This window comes from Carcharodon carcharias, chromosome 9 (genome assembly GCF_017639515.1).
Source record: "Carcharodon carcharias isolate sCarCar2 chromosome 9, sCarCar2.pri, whole genome shotgun sequence".
In the NCBI taxonomy this organism is placed as follows: Eukaryota; Metazoa; Chordata; class Chondrichthyes; order Lamniformes; family Lamnidae; genus Carcharodon; species Carcharodon carcharias.
Genome location: NC_054475.1, coordinates 149,801,183 through 149,809,132, shown reverse-complemented (window position 1 = coordinate 149,809,132; position 7,950 = coordinate 149,801,183).

Below are 7,950 nucleotides of genomic sequence, written 5' to 3'. Positions count from 1 at the left end.
CAAATATTTGCATAATTACATTTTTTTGTTAAAAGGGCATTTCATCTATAATTTCTTGGTTGCAAACCAAAACATAAGCAACTTCAATCAAAAGTAAATCTGTCACTTAATAAATTTTGCTCCATGAAATTTCCTCTCATTTATTTAAATAGAAGTAAATTCTCAATTCCTTGAACTCTCAGTTCAATGATATATCTTCAGAGTCAAAGCACAGAATGTTAGCAAGGAAGATTTAATTGTTTGTTGATAAACTAGCCTTTCAGGAGTGATGATGATAAATTTCTGAAAATTCACTCCCAGGTTTTGGACGTTATTGGCGAGGCAGACATTTATTGCCCTTCAGCACTGGGGCCCCTATGATGAAGGTACATCCACAATTTGGTTAGCGATTTAGTGGCCTTGGAGAAGGTCCAGAAAGCCACAAAAATAATTATCAAGAAGATTATCTGCTCAGATAGGCTTCCCGACCTTGATCTATTTACCTTAGAGTAGTGTAGACCTGTGGGCAACCTGTGAGAGGTCTATAAAACAATTGAAGGGCTGGATAGCATCTCTTTTGATAGATTGTTCCAGTTTAATAATTGGGAAAGGCTAGACAACATGAGTTTAAACTATGTAAAAGTAGGAATAGACTGGATGTTAGGCAGTTCTTTTTCCATGAGTTGTGTGCCTCTGGAATTTATTGCCAGCTGGTGTGGTGGGTGCTGACTGTCTGCACACCTTCGTGAGGGACCTGGAGCAGATCTTTACTGGGGGAGAGATTGTGTCATATAGATGTTAAGTAACAATTGGTCCATGTGATACCCTAAACTTATTTTGATTGTCTGAGGGGGTCAGAGAGAAATTTTACAGGGTAATTTTTCCCTATTATCCCTGTTTTTCCCCCTGTTTTTGTGCCTGTCTTAAGTGATTGTACGGCTGCAGTGTGAAGTGGGGCATGGGTTGTGAGAAGGTAAGAAATGTTTATCCATGATGATTGAGCCATGATGGTGTGGTTTTCACTTGTCTGTTATTTTCATATGCTCTTATGCTGTTAAGAAGGTACCCAGTGACCATGAAGGAACAATGATAAATGTCCATGTCAGGCTGGTGTGTGACTTGGAGGTGAAGGACTTCCAAATTTGGTCATGCTGTGTCTGTTCACCAGATGCTGATGGGCTTTGTAAGAACCCAAAATGTAGAACAGGGAGTGCACGCACATTTCAGGCCAGAATAGGTGCACTGTCTGGCATGGAATAAAGTATACGCTGTTTATCACACCTCATGCAGGTGTTAGGCCTCTTGCATAAGCAAATAAGGGTCATCATGCCTGTTTGAGATCCTTGCTCTTGATTGTTTTTTTCCTGGGACAGCCAGTGCCATCATGAGTTGTGCTCACCCTATCATAGAACTTCCTTTTGGCCTTGTCCCACCCTATATAAATTTCTAACATTTCACAATTCTGATGCAAGATCCCGGACCTGAAGTGTTAACTCTGTTTCTCTCTCCACAGATGCTGCCTAACCTGCTGAGTGCTCTCAGCACATTTTGTTTTTACTCCTAATCTCACCTGCTCAGGTTCCTGACCTTGATTTCCTGGCATTAATTCCTAATCTCTCCGCTCCCATCCCTTACCCCCAATTTTGAGATCCCTATTCCCGATCTCTCCTGTTCCTATCCAGGACCACTGATCTCCCAGTTCCAACCTTAGGTGTCTCAGCCTTGAGTTCTAATCTCCCCCATTCTCAGCTTCAATCCCTTATCTCTGATCTTTTGTTCCTCTCCCCAATCTCATCCAATCCTATCTTGCCACCAAACTCCTGTCCCCATCCCTGAATCTCATCCACATCTGAATCCAACCGTGATCTTTTATCGTTGTACCACCAATCACTCCCACTTCCAGCCCCAACTCCTGATCTCTCAGTCCTTACCTGATCTCCCTGCCTCAAATCATGATCACCCAGCCCTGAATTATACTCCCATCCCCAACCCCTAATCTCTGAACTCTGACCCCTGATCTCTCAGCCCTGACCGCCGATTTCCCCACTCCTTGCACCAACCACCAATCTCAAGCACCCCAGGCTTTAACCACTGATTTGCCATGCTTCCAGCCCTTACTCCAAAGCTCCGCTGTCCCCAGCCTCTAAATAAACCCTTTCAGCCTCCTCTCCCAACATCTGATGTAGAACTTCCTCCTAGATTCCCAGATTCCTTTGCCAGTCCTAGATGTGATCCTTTTGATTTCCTCTGTGACCCCTGGTTCTCCACAATTCCAGGATATCTGGTCATCAGCTCAACCCAAAACCCAGTCCAGTTCTGGCCCGAGCTGATCCCAGACCCGAATCCTGGACCTACTTACCTGCAGGCCATTGTAATGCCACTGGTGGTCCAATATTACACAACTCTTTGCTTCTGGGATCCGATGTAAATAGTACACACTGATGTACAGCTTAGATTCTATTAGCCCCACTTGACTCCAGACCTCATAATAGCTTTGGTCAAAACATGGCACTAGAGTTGAATTCCAGAGGTGAGGTGACAGTGACTGCTCTTGACCTCAAGGAAGAACTTAACTGCTTGTGGCAAAACGAGTCCTATTAAAACTGATGTCAATGGAGATCAAAGGAATAAACTCTCCAAGTGGCGGGTATCAGATCTGGCACAAAGGAAGATGGTTGAGGTTGCTGGAAATCAATCATCTCAGCAGCAGGATTTGCTGCAGAAGATATTCAAGGCAGTGTCTCAGCTGCTTCATCAATGACCTTCCATTAATTCACATGGATATTCTTGTGTGTGAAATTGGGTGGCACTCCCCAGCTTTCTGCTTGGGAGTTTATATTTACACTTACCTTTCTACCTTTGGGATAACATCCCAGCATTCTAGAAAATCATCCAATAAAATCCAGGGAAAGAAACCAACTCAACTGTAGAGAGCAATCACTACTACCCTTTAAAACTGATGGATGCCCAGCAGACATTATACAACTCAGTTTAAATACAACAATCTCATAAACAGACTTGCATCCAAAGATGCACAAATAAATTGCAATCCCTTTTTACAGGAGTTATGAACCTGTGCAGTTAGCAGCTAGAGAGTGTGAGACAAAGTGGCTGGAGCCCAGACTTTCCTTCTGCAGCCTTTTGAGGCCACCATTGGGTATCTGGTAGGTTTCACTGGTTGGAGAAAGCACAGCAGTAAGTTGTCAAAATTGCAATAGGCTGCTACCAATCTGGGATCAGACCCCCCCCCCCCCCACAATTTGAAACTCCAGTCCAGGACTTATTTTGCTGCCAGCCAGATGCTCCCAGGGTTGCTTAATTTTGCAGCAGCCAGAATCCAGGGGGCAGAATCTTCAGGTCGGCGACCGGGGGCGGGGCCCACTCACTCTGACATGTAAAATGACACGTGGTGACGTCGGATGCGCATACTGACATCACCGTGCGTCATTCAGACCTTGAGTTTGGCAGGCACACACCGGAGTTGGCTGCGTGCTCGCCAAACTGTCAAAGACCTACTAAAGCCATTTAAGTAGTAATTAAACTAATTAACTGAGCTGCCTGTCCAACCTTAATGTTGGCAGGCAGGCAAAGAACCCAGGCGGCCTTTGCATTTATCATGAAACCTCATCCATGGGCGGGATGAGGTTTCACAAAGGTTTTTAAAGTTTAATAAAAATTTATAATAAAATTCATTGACATGTCCCAGCTCATGTGACACTGTCACATGAGGGGACATGTCTTAAATTTTTTTTTTCTAAAATTTTCTAAAATAAAACCGATCTCCCTGAGGCAGCTCTGTGCCTCAGGGAGATTTCTGTGCACTCTCGCTCATATGCGTGAAAGAGTGCAGGCCCCAACAGCCTACTCCCCGCCCCCGCTCGCACAGGGAACGCTCAGCACTTCTGGGTAAATGGCAGCGTGCAGCCGATCGTGGGCGGTGATCGGCTACGCGCCCAGCCACGCCCACTCCTGTTCAACCCCTGCGACTTGGAGAAAATTCTCCCCCAGCAAGCTGCATTGAGATGCCCATTTGAGCCTGGTTCTTTTTTTTTAGGATTTTTTTTGGGATTAGGCCCAATCTCAATAGCTCCTGTCTATTCACTACAAAATTGGGCGGCTGACATATTCTACTAATACATCAGTCAAAAGTTAAAATCTACCCGTCTGAGTCATGAAAAATCCCTCAAATTTAGTAGTGTAGCTGTTGAAAGAAATGGCCAACATGGTTCAGAATTATTTACTGGTAGCAGTTGATATGGCTACAGTTAAAAAGACTTAAATTAATGGTATAGTGATAAATAGAAAACCATTACCTGCTGAAATTATTTTTGAATATATGCTGTATGAGGGAATGAAACCAAGTGCGATTGGATTTGTGGCAACCTCTCCCTTTCCTTTTACTCAGTTGGCAAGTATTTATTTCATAAACCATGGTGTGAAAAATTAGGGAAATCTTGCATTTCCAGCCTCCCATTGTTCTGGAATGGAATCTCAACTAAGTGTTGCATTAACTTTTAGTCTCACTTTCAGCTATTCAATTCATGTGAGATTACATTTCTCAAATACCATTAGCATTTATGGAGTTAGAACTGTTTGATCAACTTTGGTGGTTGCTCAGCTTCATCTATATGTGGCGGGACATCTGATCTTTCTCTCAGACCATCTCCCAAAATGCCTACTTCAAATTGTTCATGTTCCTCAAAACTACAACTCTCCTTCATGTCCAGATTTGTCCTTTAATAGGAGGCAGATTTCATTGTTTGGACACTGAGGCTTGTTCTCCATATTTGGACAAATTAAAGGTATTCCCATAATTTATTGACAGTGTTATGATCCCCATACAGGCCGATAACTTCGAAAAAGAGATGAATTTCCCAAGAGACCAACAGAAACAACCGAAGGATAAGTTTCACATTTTAAGACTTTTACTGTAGCAAACTAAAATCAACGTAGATCAAACATTAATTAGCAGGCAACTATTACGCCACACTAAAGAAAAGGCACTTTCATATTAACAACCTAACACAATCGAGACACGCCTTACAACTGCTTTCGTTGTGCACCGCACTTCTGGCAGATGTGTAACATTGTAAGAAATAGTCCAAAATTACTCGTGGCTCTCCAGCAGGTTCGCTTCTCCCTGCCATGCTAGGTCGAAACTTCCAGTGTCCTTCAACAGTCATTCCAGTCAATTTGAGTTTTCAAGATCCAACTTACACCAAGGCCCACCTTTGTGACTTTTGTTTGTTAAACCTCCAAAAGTCCTGCCTTTTCTGTCCCCTTCCTTTTGAACAGAAAACCAAATCTCACGAGCATCTTGCTTGTTTGTTAATACAAAACAGTCCTTCTCTGCCCTTCAGAGTAGTAGCTGCCTTATTTATCCACACAGCAGTCATTGCTTTGTCTCTCTATCCATGTGTCTCACAAAGCAGCTGTTTCTGTGAATGCTGTATACAGGTGTGAACACTGTCACTTGATTTTAATAGGTTTCTGTTTGTGTTTCACCCTCATGGCAACCAGACCACATAGGCATGAGTTGGGGGTGCTTCTGGAATTCCCAATTTTACTTTGAGCTAAAGGAGACATTTTAAAACATTACCATCGTGTAAAGTTCAGCATTAGTAATAACAGATGTCCACTTCATCAAAACCAACTGCCCTCGCCAAGGTGATGATTTTGTGTTGAACTTTCCAAACCCAGCACCTCTACCTCCTAGTAAGACAAGGGCAACAGACACATGGGAACACCACTATCTGCAAGTTCCCTTCCATGGCACTCAATCTTGGTGTCACACTTGATCCAGTGATGAGCTTCCTACCTCATATTTATGCCATCAAGAAGACCGCCTAGTTCCACCTCCATTGCACTGCCCATTTGCACCTGTCTCAGCTCATCTGCTGCTGAAACCCTCATTCATGCCTTTGTTGCTGTTGCACTCACCTATTCAAATGTATTCCTGGCTGGTTTTCCACATTGTACCCTCTGTAAGCTTGAGGTCATTCAAAACTCTGGTGTCTGTATCTTACCTCACAGCAAAGTCCATTTTATAATTTGTGTGCTCACTGACCTGTGTCGGTTCCCAGTCAAGCAATGCCTTGACTTTAAAATTCTCATCCTTGTTTTAAAATCCTTCCATGGTCTTGACCTTCCCTATTTCTATAATCTCCTCCAGCCCCACAACCCTCTGAGATTTCTGTGCTTCTCTAATTCTGGCCTCTTGTACATTCCCAATTATAATCGCTCCACCATTATTAGCTATGCCTTCAGCTGCCTAGGCCCCAAGCTCTGAAATTCCCTTCCTACACCTCTACCTCTCTTCCCTCCTTTAAGACACTCCTTAAAACCTACCTCTTTGACCAAGCTTTTGATCATCTGATCAAATGGTTCCTTATGTGGCATACTTTGTTTTGTAATGCTCCTATGAAGTACCTTGGGACATTCCATTACAATAAAGGTGTTACTAAGTTGTTGTTGTTGATTTAGACACTACTGTTCAGGTTTGGTGGCAAAAGGGAATTTTGGAGAGGTCCATTCTGTACTTACAATGATATTTGAGGGATAAGATCTCTTGATGGAAAAATGGCCCACAAGGAAGAATTATTGGCTAGTAATTTCTTCAGAGCTGGTGTTACTTGGCTGGCTTCCACACTTACAACAAAAATAGGAACAGCTTCAGGGAAAATGCTGTCCATAAATTATGAACCCTACATTCTTTCAATGTTATGTGAAGAATATGGTACTTTGTGAGGATCAGTGCTTATTATTCAGTTACTTATGGCTTTTAATAAAAAGGATAGACAAAGAACAAGGCTAACGAATGAATCAAGGGACACAAAGCTTTATGTTCTAAGTTTAATCTGGCAACTTTTACCTAGTCAATCACAGATTATTCTCTCGTTTGCAGAAGATGACATTGATAAAGTGCTGAAAGGCATTTAAGGTGTTGGGGCAATAATTTCCCCATTAAGTGTCAGGACCAAATTTCAATATATTGTGATCAAATGTCTCCATGGGTCTTATTACTTCTGAATTGCAGATACAATTGTGCTTTCTTGCAGGGACCAAACTGATGTGTCCCAAGGTTGACTAACACCAGTACGTTCTCGGCAAATTTGGGCCATTGTGTTATGAATCAATCTTCTGCTCCATTTACTACTTTGGGTTTTCTGGCCGTATCTGTGCATTCACAATTTAAGTTGAGTTGGTTGAAGTCATCCATTATTATAAATTATCTATATCCATCTTTCTAATCTTGTCAGGTCAGGTGCTACTGTCTTCCTTCACTTGCTGTGGAAGTCTGTAGCTGGTGTTCATTGTTAACTAGGCTCCTTGTTACTTCCAGGTACTGATTATACAGTTTTGGCTGTCCCTTTCCTTTCATTCAACTTACCTGATTTCAAGTTTATTCCATATATTTAAAGCTCTCCCTCTTCCTCTGTTATCATCTCCATCTGCCTTGAATAAGCTATATCACAGAGTGTTGGGTTTACTTCCATTTTCTGGAGCGAGTTAAAGGGGTTGACAGTAATCGATGTAGAATATTGTTGGTCATCAATGATTCAGATTGGATGATTAGTTGGGCCTGTTACTGAGGACCAGAATGCTTCCCACAGAGCTCCAAATCGTCCTGCAAACCAGCACCTTAAAAGTAGGGCAAGCAGGTGACTTACGATTACTGTGTTAGTAAGCTGCATTGTTTTAGCTGGTTAATCTTCAGCAATATCCCTGTTCACACTTGGAATAGGGGGTTTGGGGGTGGGTGGGGGTGGGTGGGGGGTGGGTGGGGATGGGGGGGGGTGGGGGTGCCATATTACAATCTAAGTCTCACCGAGCCTTGGCTCAACGCAGCGGTAAAAATACTGCAGATGCTGGGAATGTGAAATAAAAACAAACACTCAGCAAGGCGGGCACTCACTCACCCCAGATCACTGGATGTGATTCCCAGAAGTGGGAATGTTTCGTTTTTATTCG